Below are 18542 nucleotides of genomic sequence, written 5' to 3'. Positions count from 1 at the left end.
TGTCCAGCCTCCCGGCTTGTGATTGGTTGATCGCGGCGCAACCAATCACAAGCCGGGACGTCACGGGAGGCTGGACACGCGCCCATTTTAAAATGCGCGCGTGTCCAGCCTCCCGTGACGTCACGGCTTGTGATTGGTTGCGTCTCCCATGTGACTGCGACGCAACCAATCACAAAGCCGGGACGTAATTTTAAAATCCTTAAGGACCTGAAATTACGTCACGGCTTGCTGTGATTGGTTGCGTCTCCCATGTGACTGCGACGCAACCAATCACAACGCCGGAACGTAATTTTAAAATCCTGAAGGACCTGAAATTACGTCACGGCTTGCTGTGATTGGTTGCGTGCCGGTCACATGGGCGGCACGCAACCAATCACAAGCCGGGACTCACGTAAAGGAAAGAAAAGCGCAAATTTTAAACAAAGAACGCTGCCGCTTCCCTCGGTAAGGTGCAGGCTGCGTCAGAGAGGTGAGTATAGCAATATTTTTTATTTTAATTCTCTCTTTTACACATTTTTACATTAATGTTGTTTCGATACCGATACCCGATATCACAAAAATATCGGATCTCGGTATCGGAATTCCGATACAGCAAGTATCGGCCGATACCCAATACTTGCAGTATCGGAATGCTCAACACTAGTGCTGAGCTCTCCATTAGGACTCCTGATTACCAGAGTGTCTAGAAATGAAATTTGGGATGTACTGAAGTTCAATGTGAACTGGAGTTCAGCACGGACAGAGTTGAGATGGTCAGTAAAAGTGATAAGAGAATCCTGTGGGCCTGTCTATAGACAAAAGACATCATCTATGTAGCGAAGCCAGCAGAGATTATAGAACTGAAACAGAAGGTTGTTGTAGACATACTTTTTTTTCGAAAGCATCCATATAGGTGTTGGCATAGGCAGGAGCTACGTTAGCACCCATGGCAGTACCTTGGGTCTGGAGATAGAAATGATCACCGAAAAGAAAAAAATTATTGCGTAAAATCAAAGACAGAAGGTCAAGACATAGCTGTTTGGAGTGGTATGAGAATGAAGATTGCTCAAGGAGATCACCAACCGCTGCTATACCTAGGTCATGCCTAATGGAGGTATAGAGGCTTTTGACGTCAAATGTGACGAGGAGACAATCACGCGGGGTGATGGCAAACTGCTTTAGAATTTGGAGGAAGTGCCCTGTGTCAAGAATGAAAGATCTCATATTTTTAGTAAGGGGAGTGAGAATTTTCTCCAAATAAATTGAGATAGGGGCCAGTATAGAGTCGGTTGAAGCAACTATAGGTCGGCCAGGCGGATTGAGGAGTGATTTATGAATTTTTGGTAGTGTATAAATGACTGGAGTAACAGGATGAGGATTGGTGAGAAAAAGACTAGTTTTTGAGTCCAAGATATTGAGAGCTTGGTATTTGTGGAGGATCTTATTAATCTGCGATCTAATGTTAGGGGTCGGATCAGAAGGGATTCTTTGGTATGTAGTAGTGTCTGATAGTTGTCTCAGTATTTCAGCCGAATAATCAGCTGTGCTCTGAACGGCAATTTCCCCACCCTTATCGGCCGGCTTTATGGTAATTTTTTATTGGTCCTGAGTGACTCAATGGCCTGTTTCTCAACTGGGGAAATGTTGCTGTGGGTGGGAAAATTACCCAAACGATGTTGCTCTAGTATAATATTGATATCTCTTTGAGTTAGGTCAATATAGGCCTCAGTAGCATGATTAGTATGTGGTGGATTGAAGCTACTGGTGGTACGCAGCCCTAGGTTAACAATACTAAGTTCAGGGATAGGATCCTCCACAGCCGTGGGGATCCTATTCCTAGCAGAGTCCTGTGACAGTCCAAAATGAGTCTTGAGGCAGAGGTTATGGTAAAACCATTGTAAGTCCTGGGTCAATTTGAATTTGTCCCATGGTGGAGTAGGGCAAAAGGATAAGCCCTTTTGTAGAGCTGATAGTTCAGCGGGACTCAGGGTGTAGGAGGAAATATTGATGACTGAGTTGGGGGCCTTACCTGTGACCTCGTAATCATGCGTTCTCGGTTTCCTGGCGGCCCTCCTTGTCGGTCGCCTCCGGGACGGGTGTTGGATCTCGAGTTGGGTCGTCCAAATAAAAAACGATTCTGTGAACCGCTTGTGGAACTGTCGCTGTCTGAGCTGTAGGGCCCATAATGTCGAGGTCCATTGTTGCCTCGCCTGGTGTGCGAAGATGCAGAATCATTCCATCTGTAGACTCGGCCCGAGGCATAGTCCTCTGAATCCCATTGAAACTTGGACTTTTTTTGTCCTGTAGGTACTTATGATGTTCGTCTATTGATTTGTTGGTTTTAACCTTCAAGGAATTCCAATCGGTGGCTGTAAGTGTAGTGGATAATTGTTCTTCAATGGCAGTAAGCTTTTCCTCAGATTCGATGATAGCTGTTTGAAGGAAATCGATAGTCAATAAAATAATATCCAATGAACACTTATTCAAGATCTTTTGAAATTTTTCACAAAAGACAGGTTTGTCAGAAAAAAGTGTGGGTCTAAGATGGCATCGAAGACCATGCAGGATCCTGCTGAGTCTATAGTATTCAGCTAATGTGACCGAGGGTAGATCAAATGAAGTCAACCTCCTCCGCTCACGCTCATAATCCTTGGTGCGAAGTTCCTGAATCGGAGTCTTCAGGAATTCACCTGAGCTGGTCACTTTACCAAGTATCCTTGTAGCAGCAGTATCATCAAAGGCGAAAGTATCAGTAGACATTGAGGGCACAGGTACAGACGTCCACAAGGATTAGCAATAGTGTTGAGCGATACCTTCCGATACTTGAAAGTATCAGTATCGGATAGTATCGGCCGATACCCGAAAAATATCGGATATCGCCGATACCGATACCTGATACCAATACAAGTCAATGGGACACAAGTATCGGAAGCTATCCTGGATGGTTCCCAGGGTCTGAAGGAGAGGAAACTCTCCTTGAGGCCCTGGGATCCATATTCATGTAAAAAATAAAGAATTAAAATAAAAAATATGGATATACTCACCCGTCCGGCGGCCCCTGGACCTTACCGATTGTAACCGGCAGCCTCCGTTCCTAAGAATGAGGAGTTTAGGACCCTCGATGATGTCGCGGCTTGTGATTGGTCGCGTGCCGCTCATGTGACCGCTCACGCGACCAATCACAAGCCGCGACGTCATCACAGGTGCTAAACTCCTCAATTCCGATTTCCGATACCACAAAAATATCGGAACTCGGTATCGGAATTCCGATACCGCAAGTATCGGCCGATACCCGATACTTGTGGTATCGGAATGCTCAAAAACAATTAGCAATAAAAGGACCAAGATGTGCACTCTGGGATTTATGTAGTTGGTGCTGGTTGAACCCGGAGAGATCCAGACCATTCATAAATAGAAGAAAACAACCGCACTCAAATTGTGGATTTGCGTCATAAATGTGAGGACTTTAATAGGAACACCACAGTGGTACAATCAATTGTTGAGGTAACGTTTCGACCCTTTCATGGGCCTTTACCAAACCTCGCTGTAAAAGTACAGAGAAAAATAATATTAGAAATCATATGTGAAATAGAGCGAAAATATACATATGCAGCTTTCCATATCCAAAACAGGAAAATGTGAACAAGGCGCCAAAAAGTAGACAGCATACAAAATAGCAGGGGAACCCATACAATATCATAATATATTGCGCAGGCGTACTTTGTCTGACCTGTCGAGGGCAGAGCCAAGTACTGCAATGCGCAGGCGCCGGCGATCTATGGCCTTTCCCGGCACCTGCGCACTGCAGTACTTTGCTCCACCCTGAACAGGGCAGACAAAGTACGCCTGCGCAGGAGCCATGGAAGGAAGAAAAGAAGAGGACGTCATCATATGAAGATGAGAGGCGCCGGACCCAAGCCGTGACTCCCATCGGAATGGACCACACTGGGACCGCCCCTGGGTGAGTATAATATAACCTGTTATTCTTATCTTGCAGGTTACATTGGGGGCTTATCTACAGCATTACAGAATGCCTTAGCTTATAGGCGAATTTTGGGGTGACAGATTCCCTTTAAGAATAAACAGTGATTATTGGTAATCTAGCCAAAGATTGGTGACTAATACAGTGTGCTAAAATTTAAAGGAAAAGTCTCACCCATGTGTTGAATCCAGAAATGGTCAATGCATATCTAACAATGCCCCAAAGCCTCATCAGGTAAGGAAGGTGAGGTCTGGAGATATCCCTATTATGATCTACAGACACTGTTAAGTCCCTGGTTCCCCAAACACTCCTGCCCTGACAAGGGCAGTCCACAGATGTCCCCATGTAGACAAACCTTATAATTTCCTTGCTTGCCTTCTGATGTATTTCTTCTTGACAGGGTCATCAGGGGGTGTTAATGCACACATGTGCTAGCATAAGGGCTGAAGTATCAACCAGCCAGTGGTGGATCTGGCATGAAGCAAGCTGACACATCAAAATAGGCTTGACTAGATGTTTAAAAACATGTTATAAGTGAGGAGACACCAATAAATCAACTTTCCATTACTTTGGATAAATTGTTTGGCTTTGGAGATTTCACCCATCTTTCATATGGAGTGTCTGACTGGAGAAAGTCACTTCCGATTCCATTTAACATTGAACCAGCACATCTGGTTCAAAACAACTGGATTACATGCCTGTGCGGTGAAAATTAGGGCATGCCCCCTACAGTGCATCATTACCAGTGATGCATAATGCCACATCGTCTCCATATAACATAGCAAATGGCCATTTTGGCTTACTGCATAATGACATATAAGGCACCCCCTCAAAACAGCGACATTAGCAAACCCCTTCTAGTATCCTAATTTTAACAGTGTTTGCATCATCAGGAGTGCTGCTCCATCACTAATTTCATGCTTCTGAGTTTCAGTGCAGCATGACTATCACGAGATCACTCCTGGTGAGTGGAGCCTCAGTCCACATACTGCACAGAGTGGAATAGTGCATTATGGGAAAGCAGATAGTATTTATTTTTTATTTTACAAGACAATACTTCTGGGGATAATCTTTTGGGAATTTAATTTGTGTCAGACGTTTGAGGGAGCCATCATACTGTGAGGGGATCATCATACTTTGTGGGGAGAGCTGTGAGGGCAATAATACTGTGCATGGGCCATAGTTTCTATAACACTATGTATGTGTGTGTTTGAAGGTCATCATACTATGTGGGGGCTGTTGGGAATATCATAGTGTGTGAGGGCCATGACACTATGTGTGTGGCCTTGGGGGTCATCAAACTGTTTTGGGGGCTGATATGGCAACATACGGTGTGGGAAGCTGTGGGCACTATTATACAGGGTTGAGGTCACAGTGGGAACATCACACTTTAGAGATTTAGAGGTTCACTGTGGGGGCCTGTCGGGACCACACTCAGTCGGAGCAGCCTTTGGAAGTGGGGAATCACCAGAAATAATACACAAGACACGTCTCGTATAGTATATCACTGGGAAGCCTCTGAAGCACGCCTGCCTTCAAGGTGCTATCCCCTCTTTATATAGTTGTACAGGTAGTTTCAGTGGTTATACAAGTTTTCCTTGTTTAAACAAAGTGAGAAAAGAGAAGACAAAAAAAAACAGTTTCGGCTATGTGATAGTTTCACAACAAACAAAACAGTACAGTTTCGCCTAAGTGGCAGTTTCACAAACAAAAAATAGGATTTCACACTACAGCTAAAATGTCCTTGAATGGACAGGTCAATATTGATCACAAATTCTTTTTGGTTCATTGAGGTAACCATTTTTGTTCCGCTCTTCACAATCCCCCCTTTGACATATTCCATTCAAAACCTTGTCATATAGACGATTATTTTAGTCATTCTTTTTGTGATATTACAAAAAAAACCTTTATATTCTCGCATCCATTACACAAAATTTATTTGTGCATACCGAGATACCCTTGAGTACAACCTTGAATAATACATATATAATTACAATAACTATAACTGTATGTATTAGGCTTTGCATAATCCCGGTAACCCACCCACCGATCCCCCTGAACGAATTGGCCGGGTTAAGAAAAGAAAAGGTATCTGACCACCAGCTATCCTTATTTTGGTCATTGTCTTTGTCATACTGATCCCTGAGTCATTGTACGTCTTCTAATTTAAATCTCATACTCATAGTACTATTCGGGTCTATATAATGACAGCAGGTGGGTCCGATGATTTGACACATACCCCCTTGTGAGGCAGTTAGGTAATCCAATACCAGGGTATGTTGGTTAGTGACTATTATAAGCTGATTCTGTACAGCTATACTAGTATTTAATATGTCCAATATATCCCAAATCTGGTCATCTAGATAATCCGTGGCTCTAACTAATTTATCCCACATCTGTGTTAACATAGGATAAATAAAAATGGTACTAGCAATTTTGTTGGGAATTCCCATTTGTACTATATGTGGCCTCCCCGAGGGACGTGGTGAGTTATCTGCAGCTCTTTTATACAGTGTGTGCTTGGGCACGGCTTGCATATTCACTTGTTTGTTCGAAATTATGAAAGTAGCCGGGGTTAGGCGTCCTAATGTACAAGTACCCTTTATACCTACGGGAAGCCATTTATATGCTCCTTCTCCGCATATCCAAAATGTACCCTCAGGCAGATCCCACAAAGCTGAGTGCTGCAATACCAATCTGTGAGCCAAATCCACAAAACTAGATACATTCTGAAGCATACACCAAGAGGGTTTTTGTCCCAAGGGGCTACAGTACGCGGCTGCGGGATTCCCACACACATGCATTCCGTTGACATACTCATCGGATTCATTACAAACCAGGTTCCCCGGCTTACTTGTACAACTGTTTGCATCACCTTGGGGGAACAACTCGGAATGTTCCCATTTTCTATTATGTATGTACCTTTCCAATACTGTAGGTTTGAAAGCATCAGAGGAATGTCATGTTCTCAATGGCAAGAGAACATAGCATCAGCATATATAGGAACTAGCTCTTGGAAGATGGGAACTGAGCTGACCATGAACTAAACCTAACGCACAACTAGCAGTGGCCGGGTAGCATGCCTACGTTGATTCTAGATGCCCAGCACCAGCCGGAGGACTAAATAATGCTAGCAGAGGAAAATATTAGTCCTAGCTCACCTCTAGAGAAATACCCCGAAAGGAGACAGAGGCCCCCCACATGTATTGGCGGTGAATTAAGATGAAATAACAAACGTAGTATGAAAATAGGTTTAGCAAATTTGAGGTCCACTTACTACATAGCAGAAGACAGAAAGGACACTTTCATGGTCAGCTGAAAACCCTATCAAAACACCATCCAGAAATTACTTTAAAACTCTGGCATTAACTCATAACACCAGAGTGGCAATTCCTGTTCACAAGAGCTTTCCAGACACAGTAACGAAACTACAGCTGTGAACTGGAACAAAAATGCAAAAACAAACATGGACAAGAGTCCAACTTATCTAGTAGTTGTCTAGGAGCAGGAACAAGCACAGAGAGGCTTCTGATAACATTGTTGACCGGCAAGCAACTAACAGAGCAGCAAGGTTATATAGCGACTCCCACATCTTGATGGGAACAGGTGAACAGAGAAGATGAAGACACCAGTTCAATTCCACCAGTAGCCACCGGGGGAGCCCAGAATCCAAATTCACAACAGTACCCCCCCCTCAAGGAGGGGGCACCGAACCCTCACCAGAACCACCAGGGCGATCAGGATGGGCCCTATGAAAGGCACGAACCAAATCAGAGGCATGAACATCAGATGCATTCACCCAAGAATTATCCTCCTGGCCGTATCCCTTCCACTTGACCAGATACTGGAGTCTCCGTCTGGAAACACGAGAGTCTAAGATTTTCTCCACAACGTACTCCAACTCACCCTCAACCAACACCGGAGCAGGAGGCTCAACGGAAGGCACAACCGGTACCTCATACCTGCGCAATAATGACCGATGAAAAACGTTATGAATAGAAAAGGATGCAGGGAGGTCCAAACGGAAGGAAACAGGGTTAAGAATCTCCAATATCTTATACGGGCCGATGAACCGAGGCTTAAACTTAGGAGAAGAGACCCTCATAGGGACAAAACGAGAAGACAACCACACCAAATCCCCAACACAAAGCCGAGGACCAACACGACGGTGGCGGTTGGCAAAAAGCTGAGTCTTCTCCTGGGACAACCTCAAATTGTCCACCACCTGCCCCCAGATCTGATGCAATCTCTCCACCACAGCATCCACTCCAGGACAATCCGAAGATTCCACCTGACCAGAGGAAAATCGAGGATGAAACCCCAAATTACAGAAAAACGGGGACACCAAAGTGGCAGAGCTGGCCCGATTATTGAGAGCGAACTCTGCCAATGGCAAAAAAGCAACCCAATCATCCTGGTCAGCAGACACAAAACACCTCAGATATGTCTCCAGGGTCTGATTAGTCCGCTCGGTCTGGCCATTCGTCTGAGGATGGAAAGCGGACGAAAAAGATAAATCTATGCCCATCCTAGCACAGAATGCCCGCCAAAATCTAGACACGAATTGGGTCCCTCTGTCAGAAATGATATTCTCAGGAATACCATGCAAACGAACAACATTTTGAAAAAACAGAGGAACCAACTCGGAAGAAGAAGGCAACTTGGGCAGAGGAACCAAATGGACCATCTTAGAGAAATGGTCACACACCACCCAGATGACAGACATCTTCTGAGAAACAGGCAGATCTGAAATAAAATCCATCGAGATGTGCGTCCAAGGCCTCTTAGGAATAGGCAAGGGCAACAATAATCCACTAGCCCGAGAACAACAAGGCTTGGCCCGAGCACAAACGTCACAAGACTGCACAAAGCCTCGCACATCTCGTGACAGGGAAGGCCACCAGAAGGACCTTGCCACCAAATCCCTGGTACCAAAAATGCCAGGATGACCTGCCAACGCAGAAGAATGAACCTCAGAGATGACTCTACTGGTCCAATCATCAGGAACAAACAGTTTATCAGGTGGGCAACGATCCGGTCTATCCGCCTGAAACTCCTGCAAGGCCCGCCGCAGGTCTGGAGAAACGGCTGACAATACCACTCCATCCTTAAGGATACCTGTGGGCTCAGAGTTACCAGGCGAGTCAGGCTCAAAACTCCTAGAAAGGGCATCCGCCTTAACATTCTTAGAACCCGGTAGGTATGACACCACAAAATTAAACCGAGAGAAAAATAATGACCAGCGCGCCTGTCTAGGATTCAGGCGCCTGGCGGTCTCAAGATAAATCAAATTTTTGTGGTCAGTCAATACCACCACCTGATGTCTGGCCCCCTCAAGCCAATGGCGCCACTCCTCAAAAGCCCACTTCATGGCCAAAAGCTCCCGATTCCCAACATCATAATTCCGCTCAGCGGGCGAAAATTTACGGGAAAAGAAGGCACAAGGCCTCATCACGGAGCAGTCAGAACTTTTCTGCGACAACACTGCCCCAGCTCCGATCTCAGAAGCGTCGACCTCAACCTGAAAAGGTAGAGCAACATCAGGCTGACGCAACACAGGGGCAGAGGAAAAACGGCGCTTAAGCTCCCGAAAGGCCTCCACAGCGTCAGGGGACCAATCAGCAACATCAGCACCCTTCTTAGTCAAATCGGTCAATGGCTTAGCAATATCCGAAAAACCAGCAATAAATCGACGATAAAAGTTAGCAAAGCCCAAAAATTTCTGAAGACTCTTAAGAGAAGAGGGCTGCGTCCAATCACAAATAGCTTGAACCTTGACAGGATCCATTTCAATGGAAGAGGGAGAAAAAATATATCCCAAAAAGGAAATCCTCTGTACCCCAAAAACACACTTAGAACCCTTCACACACAAAGAATTAGACCGCAAAACCTGGAAAACCCTCCTGACTTGCTGGACATGAGAGTCCCAGTCATCCGAAAAAATCAGAATATCATCCAGATACACAATCATAAATTTATCCAAATAATCGCGAAAAATATCATGCATAAAGGACTGGAAAACTGACGGAGCATTTGAAAGACCAAAAGGCATCACTAAATACTTAAAGTGGCCCTCGGGCGTATTAAATGCGGTCTTCCACTCATCCCCCTGCCTGATTCGCACCAAATTATACGCCCCACGAAGGTCAATCTTAGAGAACCACTTGGCCCCCTTTATGCGAGCAAACAAATCAGTCAGCAACGGCAATGGGTATTGATATTTAACAGTGATTTTGTTCAAAAGCCGATAATCGATACATGGTCTCAAAGAGCCGTCTTTTTTTGACACAAAGAAAAAACCGGCTCCTAAGGGAGATGACGATGGACGAATATGTCCCTTTTCCAAGGACTCCTTTATATATTCTCGCATAGCAGCATGTTCAGGCACAGACAGATTAAACAAACGACCCTTTGGGTATTTACTACCCGGAATTAAATCTATGGCACAATCGCACTCTCGGTGTGGAGGTAACGAACCAAGCTTGGATTCTTCAAAGACGTCACGATAGTCAGACAGGAACTCAGGAATTTCAGAGGGAATAGATGATGAAATGGAAACCACAGGTACATCCCCATGAGCCCCCTTACATCCCCAGCTCAACACAGACATAGCTCTCCAGTCGAGGACTGGGTTGTGAGATTGCAGCCAAGGCAATCCTAGCACCAAATCATCATGTAGATTATACAGCACCAGAAAGCGAATAATCTCCTGGTGATCCGGATTAATACGCATAGTTACTTGTGTCCAGTATTGTGGTTTATTATTAGCCAATGGGGTGGAGTCAATCCCCTTCAGAGGAATAGGAGTCTCCAAAGGCTCTAAATCATACCCACAGCGTTTGGCAAAGGACCAATCCATAAGACTCAAAGCGGCGCCAGAGTCGACATAGGCGTCCGTGGTAATAGATGACAAAGAGCAAATCAGGGTCACAGATAGAATAAACTTAGACGGTAAGGTGCAAATGGAAACAGATTTATCAAGCTTTTTAGTGCGCTTAGAGCATGCTGATATAACATGAGTAGAATCACCACAATAGAAACATAACCCATTTTTCCGTCTAAAATTCTGCCGCTCGCTTCGGGACAGAATTCTATCACACTGCATACTCTCTGGCGACTTCTCAGTGGACACCGCCAGATGGTGCACTGGTTTGCGCTCCCGCAAACGCCTATCGATCTGAATAGCCATTGTCATGGACTCATTCAGACCCGCAGGCACAGGGAACCCCACCATAACATCCTTAATGGCATCAGAGAGACCCTCTCTGAAAGTCGCCGCCAGGGCGCACTCATTCCACTGAGTAAGCACAGACCATTTACGGAATCTTTGGCAGTAAATTTCCGCTTCATCTTGCCCCTGAGATAGGGACATCAAAGTTTTTTCTGCCTGAAGCTCCAAATGAGGTTCGTCATAAAGCAACCCCAAGGCCAGAAAAAACGCATCCACATTGAGCAACGCAGGATCCCCTGGTGTCAATGAGAAAGCCCAGTCTTGAGGGTCGCCCCGGAGCAAGGAAATCACAATCCTGACCTGCTGTGCAGGGTCTCCGGCAGAGCGAAATTTCAGGGACAAAAATAATTTGCAATTATTTCGAAAATTCTGAAACCCAGATCTATTCCCCGAGAAAAATTCCGGCAAAGGAATTCTCGGCTCAGATACAGGTGCATGACAAACAAAGTCTTGCAAATTTTGTACCTTCGTGGCGAGTTTATTCAAACCTGCAGTTACACTCTGAAGATCCATTACAAACAGGTGGACACAGAGCCATTCAAAGATTAGAAGGAGAAAAAAAAAAAAAAAAATCTCAGCAGACTTCTTATTTCTCTCCTTTCTCAGCCAAGGATTTTAACCCTTTAGTGGGCCGGTCAAACTGTCATGTTCTCAATGGCAAGAGAACATAGCATCAGCATATATAGGAACTAGCTCTTGGAAGATGGGAACTGAGCTGACCATGAACTAAACCTAACGCACAACTAGCAGTGGCCGGGTAGCATGCCTACGTTGATTCTAGATGCCCAGCACCAGCCGGAGGACTAAATAATGCTAGCAGAGGAAAATATTAGTCCTAGCTCACCTCTAGAGAAATACCCCGAAAGGAGACAGAGGCCCCCCACATGTATTGGCGGTGAATTAAGATGAAATAACAAACGTAGTATGAAAATAGGTTTAGCAAATTTGAGGTCCACTTACTACATAGCAGAAGACAGAAAGGACACTTTCATGGTCAGCTGAAAACCCTATCAAAACACCATCCAGAAATTACTTTAAAACTCTGGCATTAACTCATAACACCAGAGTGGCAATTCCTGTTCACAAGAGCTTTCCAGACACAGTAACGAAACTACAGCTGTGAACTGGAACAAAAATGCAAAAACAAACATGGACAAGAGTCCAACTTATCTAGTAGTTGTCTAGGAGCAGGAACAAGCACAGAGAGGCTTCTGATAACATTGTTGACCGGCAAGCAACTAACAGAGCAGCAAGGTTATATAGCGACTCCCACATCTTGATGGGAACAGGTGAACAGAGAAGATGAAGACACCAGTTCAATTCCACCAGTAGCCACCGGGGGAGCCCAGAATCCAAATTCACAACAGAGGAAGGGGTGGTTGTACTGAAACTGAGCTGTAGATTTTCAGTGGGGACCTGTCCTAAATCAGTTAATCCAGTCTTATTCCTAGGTACCCATGCTCCTTCTCTGAGTGCTAAATATTGTAAGTTGCCTATTTTTCCTGTAAGATTGCCCTGCCACCAAGGAAATTCTACCCATCCCACAACTGGTATGGCGATTGTAGTATTCCATAGTCTAGTATTGCCAGGTTGGTTGTTGGCCAGGTTGTCTGAACAATTAGGCCAAGCGAATATTTCTTCAGCTGACACGGGAACTGCTAGAAAAGGTATACTTGTGGCTGATACTGGTGAATGGGTACAGATCCAACAATCTGCCAGGGGTTGCGTATTATTTAACAAATCATGCACTAATTTTCTATGATGTTGTACGAATCTATTGTTCAAAGGGGCTAGAGAATTCAATCTTTCCCATGCCTCCGTTGAGGTTAACATTATTAACATCAATATCATGAGTCTTATACTGCTTTTTTGCAATGGCTTGCATGTATCCATGATGCCTTTCCTTCAAGCTTGACTGCTGTTGGAGTTGTTAACAGGACTTGGAAAGGTCCGTCAAATCTCGGTTCCAGAGTCTTTCTGGTGTGTCTTTTCACGTAGATTTGATCACCAGGTTCCAACTTGTGGCCTCCTTCGAGATTTTCTGGATCTGGAAGGGAAGCAAAAACTTGCGAATGCACTTTAGTTAAACGTTTTTGTAATTCTTGTACATAAGCAGTTAAAGTCTCAGTATTCAACATCAGTTGTTGTGGAAAATAACAACCCAAATTTGCTGCTCTACCAAAAAGAATCTCATGTGGTGACAGCTTAGCCTTCCCCCTTGGGGCGTTTCGGATGGAATACAGGGCAAGTGGTAGACACTCGGTCCAAGGCTTTCCTGTTTCTGCCATGGCCTTCTGGATTTTTAATTTTATTGTTCCATTTAATCTTTCCACTTTACCTGAACTCTGTGGGTGATACGGAGTGTGAAACTGGTTTTCTACTCCCAACATTTTCATAACATTCTGGAATATTTCTCCAGTAAAATGGGTACCCCTATCTGACTCGATCACCTCAGGCATGCCGTAACGGGGTATCAGTTCATGTGCTATTTTAATGGCAGTAGTTTTTGCTGAGGCTTTACGAACTGGATAAGCCTCTGGCCACCCTGAGAACATGTCCACACACACAAGCACATATTCGTATCCATTGTACCTAGGAAGCTGGATGTAGTCGATCTGGAGTCTTTGAAAGGGATACAGTGGTCTTACATGATGCTTGGTTGGGGTTTTAATGGTCTGACCTGGATTGTGTGCCTGGCATATAGCGCATGCAGCACACATGTTCCGAGCGAAATTACCAAAGCCTGGAGCCAACCACCTTTCTTTTACCTTGAGCGTCATACCGTTTGCCGATACATGCGTAGGTAGGTGGAGGTCACTCGCCACTGCGGGGTACCAGGCTCTGGGTAAACACAACAAAGTTCCTTTTTTCCATAATCCTTGCTGATCTTCTGCCCCTTTTTTCTGCCACTGCCCTCGTTCTTCGTCGTCTACCTGTTTCTGAGCTTCCTTCAATCTCTCCTCATCATCTTCAGAGCTATCTAGTGTGTGGGCATGATGTAAGGGTTTACGTGCTGCCTGTTTTGCTGCTTTGTCGGCTTTATCGTTACCCCTGGCTTCCTCGGTGTCGAGTCTCACATGTGCAGCTACCTTTATCACCGCTATTTCTTTAGTTTCTTGTGCTGCCTCCAGAATCTGTCTAATGAGGGAGGCATGTTTAACAGGTTGGCCTGAAGCAGTCATATAACCTCTGGCTCTCCATATTACGCCAAAATCGAAAATAATGCCATGTGCATATCTAGAATCAGTGTATATGTTTGCTGTCTGATCTTTGGCTATTTTTAGAGCTTCAACTAATGCCGTAAGTTCTGCTTCTTGTGCAGACTGATTAGCAGGGAGAGGTTCTGCTTTCAGCACTTCATGCTGAGTTACTACCGCATAACCTGTATGAAATTGTCCATTCATATCTGCATATCTACTGCCATCTATGAAAAGTTCAAATGTAGCATTACAGAGTGGCTTGTCACGTACATTACGTAAGCCCTGAGTCTCTTGTTCCATTAATTGTACACAATCATGCATTGACTCTGATGGGTCAAAGGAGTTGGAGAGTGCAGTTTCCTCAGGTATGGTACCCCCCTCAGACTCTAAAGGGAGCAAAGACGCGAGATTAAGAGTCTGAACCCTGGCAAAGGAAATGTTGGGCGGCAGTAGTAGGGAACATTGGAGACGGAGGTGTCTGGCCATTGAAATATGTTTAGGTTGGACCTGGTTAAGAATGCCATGTACATCATGAGTGGTCTGAACTAGAAGTGGGTGATCAAGAACAATCTCAGAAGCTTTATCTAATAACAGTGAAATTGCGGCTACTACTCTTACACAAGAAGGTGCGGCTCTAGCTACAGGGTCCAGATGAGCTGATATGTATGCCACAGGTCTCTGTTTGTTTCCATGTTTTTGTGTGAGCACCCCTGTAGCATGTGAGGATATCTCAGCTGCCATCAATTGAAAAGGTTTAGTGTAGTCTGGGAGTCCCAAAGCCGGAGCTGATACCAGTGCTGTTTTCAAAGAGGAAAATGACTGTTTAGCCTCTTCACTGAGTGAATATGGCGTGTTGGCAATACAGTCATATAAAGACTGCATGAGTTGACTTGCATGTATGATCCACTGTCTACAGTGTGAAACAATACCCAGGAAAGCACGCAGCTGTTTGTGATTCCTGGGTTCAAGCATGTTACGTATGGCTTCCGTACGTTGAGGTGTGAGGTGTCTGATGCCCTGTGATATGCAGTGACCTAAGAACACGACTGTTTGTTGACAAGCCTGGAGTTTCTGTCTATTTACTTTACAGCCTTCTTGCGCTAGGAAAATTAAGAAATTAACAGTTGAGGTAACTGCCGTCTGCTCATCAGGGCAACAAATAAGTAAGTCATCTACATACTGTAGAATGACTACTCCTGGTTCTGGGGTGAAATTTTTCAGCACGGTCTGCATTGCTTCAGAGTACAAAGTTGGTGAGTGTACCATACCTTGTGGCAATCTTGTCCATGCTAATTGTTTACCCTTGAATGTAAAGGCAAACAAATGCCAACAGTTCTTATGTAGTGGCACAGAAAAAAATGCGTTTGATAAGTCAATTACCGTAAAATATGCAGCAGTGCTGGGAATTTGAGACAGTAAGGTATGAGGATTCGGTACCACAGGGGTGACCGGTGCCAAAACCTTATTGATTTCCCGTAGGTCGTGCACCATGTGATATTTCACCATAGTTTCTTTGGAGGAAACTTTCTTTTTAACAGGATATAAGGGTGTATTGGCGGGTGACCTGATTTCTACCAAAACACCTTGTAACACATAATCCTGAATTTGTTGAGAAATCGCCAGTTCTTGCTGGGCGCTGATGGGGTATTGCCTAAGCTGAGGTAAAATGGTTCCCGGGGCAGTTTCTAACAGTATAGGAGCTACTGATAAGAATCCTACATCAGTGTCTCCTTTTGCCCATAGGCTGTCAGGAACCCGAGACAAGTCAATTTTTGCTTGTTGAGTGTAAATTTCGGGAAAATCCTCCATTGCCTGTATTCTAACATATTGTTCCAGAGTTTCTGCATCTTCAGGGATGGTCAGCATAACTGTGCCATTTTCTCTAAAATGGATGTTTGCGTGCATTTTACTTAAGACATCAGTACCCAGCAAGCAGGTAGGTGCACCTTTAGCAAATAAAAATTTGGATACAAAGGTTTTAGGGCCAAAGCTCACATTTAAAGGTTTTGTAAAGGGCAACGCCTGAATTTTACCATCATACCCTTCTGCATATGTTACCTTTGAGGATATATTGTCAGGATATGGTAAAAAGTCTTGATTTAAAATGGAGGATGTTGCTCCCGTATCTATCAGAAAAGGTACATTTTTACCCTCAACCTCAACTTGTATTATTGGTCTTCTAGAAGGAAGAGAGACCTGCATAACCTTCAGTCATTCTGAGCTGTCTGTTTGATCAGGCGCTGGGTTATTTATCCTATTTTTGGGTACAAAGGTTCCTGAATCTATATCTGCTTTTCTCTTCCTACATTCCCTTTGGAAATGTCCTGGCTTCTTACAGTAATGACAAGTAAACTTTTGATTAGCAGAGCCAGTATTAGCCTGTGCAATTCTTACTGGCTTAGAATTTTCTCTTAAGTCCATTTCTATCCCTACAGCTTTCTGTCTAGCCAGGTGTGGGTCTTCCAAGGTTCTCCAATCAGGGGTTGCGGCCTTAAGCTTTTCCTTCACTTTTGGAGACAATCCATCTATAAAGGTTTTTGTAACTAACCTCATCATTCCTGAAGCGGTTAGATCCATGCCTTCATCTCTGAAATTATTTTCTACACTTAGATAATATTCGTCTACTGATTGTCCAGATTTCTGAGCCACCACTCCCGTTGTTCCTCTCTGCCTCTGTTTTTCCCTCATGAAAACCATTAAGTGATCTACAAATTGCGTACCTGATTCTATCGTTTGTAAGGCACCATCTCCTGCCTGGGGCCTATGTACCTGTAGATTTGCTAATAGCTCCTGGAAGAGTCCAGGAGTCATTTTCATTCTACATAATTCTTCTCCATCTGCCCAAACTCCAGCGTGAGTCTGCATAATTTGCTGTATATATTGTGCAAATCTAACTGGACACTGGGTGGGATCTGGTGCGTTATGCAAGAGAGACATGCCTTCAGCGGGGGACCAAGGGAAATATTGTCGAGTTTGGTGATATCTAGTTCCCATTACTCCGTCAGCACCAGGTTCCCTAAAGGGTCTTGGTACTACCCTAACAGGGGCAAGTACAGCGCCATGTCTAGGTGTACCACAGGCTAGGCAATCATTTCTCCAGTCTGGATTTTGTTGTCCACAGTGCGGACATACCCATCCTCCTGGTCCGGCTAAACTTTGAGGTGGTGTTTGGAGAAAAGATGGGGCATGTGGGTTAAGGTATGGGGGTGGGGTGTTCTTATATTCCACATTTTGTTTTTCTCCATAGCCTGCGGGTCTAATACACCACTTTTTATTCTGTTGATTATATGTCCATCCCTCTTTTTCTGCTACCCTAGAGACATCAATCAACGCTTGGATCTGATCTATCCATTTCTTGTCTCTGATTATGCCTTTTTTTTTTTCCTGAATTCCTTCCCATTTTTTTCTACTAAAGGCTTCTGCCTTAGTAACTCCAAACTTACTAAAAATCTTTCTCAGCCCCTTAGTGGCATCTTCACCACTTCTCTCCTTTATGATAGTATAGATATCTAATTCTTCTGGTTCCGACTTTGTTTGCTTATTCCCCATTTTCTTATCCTGAGCTTTTTTCTTTTCTTGCCCTAGGTGGCGTTTGGGTATGAGAATACCTCGTTACCTTCTTCCTAAGGAGCTAGGATGTTTAACGGCTTCTGCGTACCGTGTTAATGTAAGAAAATCCTGATTCCTACACCTATAGCAAACAACACAAATGCAACCAGACAGAGGATCAAAATACAACGTATCTTGTCCCAGGCTAATTTATCTGTCCTGGGCTCATACTATCATACACTTATCCGTCACCAGGTTTTCGTCAAAGACAGGATCAGAGATTGAACATAGGCGCGGAGGTCTCCCCGAAAGGACGCAACCACGTTGCCCAGTGGGACAGTCACTTCTTCTGTTTCAACACCCTGGGCGGCTTACAGGGCTATTCCCAACTTCCACACACCTTCTATTCACATTCACTCTCATTCAATGCCGTACTCCGTGAGGTGGTCAATTCCTAAGTAGTTCAAGAACCCGAGCTATAGGTATCCTCCTCTACTAGAACTACCCGCTAAAGGACACGACACAGAAAATCTTACGGACAGTGCAGGGCAGATATAAGAGATCTAACAGTGTCTCTTACCTGGCCAGGTTTTTATTCATC

The sequence above is a fragment of the Ranitomeya variabilis genome, chromosome 1, assembly GCF_051348905.1.
Source record: "Ranitomeya variabilis isolate aRanVar5 chromosome 1, aRanVar5.hap1, whole genome shotgun sequence".
Lineage (NCBI taxonomy): Eukaryota > Metazoa > Chordata > Amphibia > Anura > Dendrobatidae > Ranitomeya > Ranitomeya variabilis.
The sequence above is the reverse complement of the archived record's forward strand: the minus strand, read 5'-3'. Positions refer to the sequence as shown.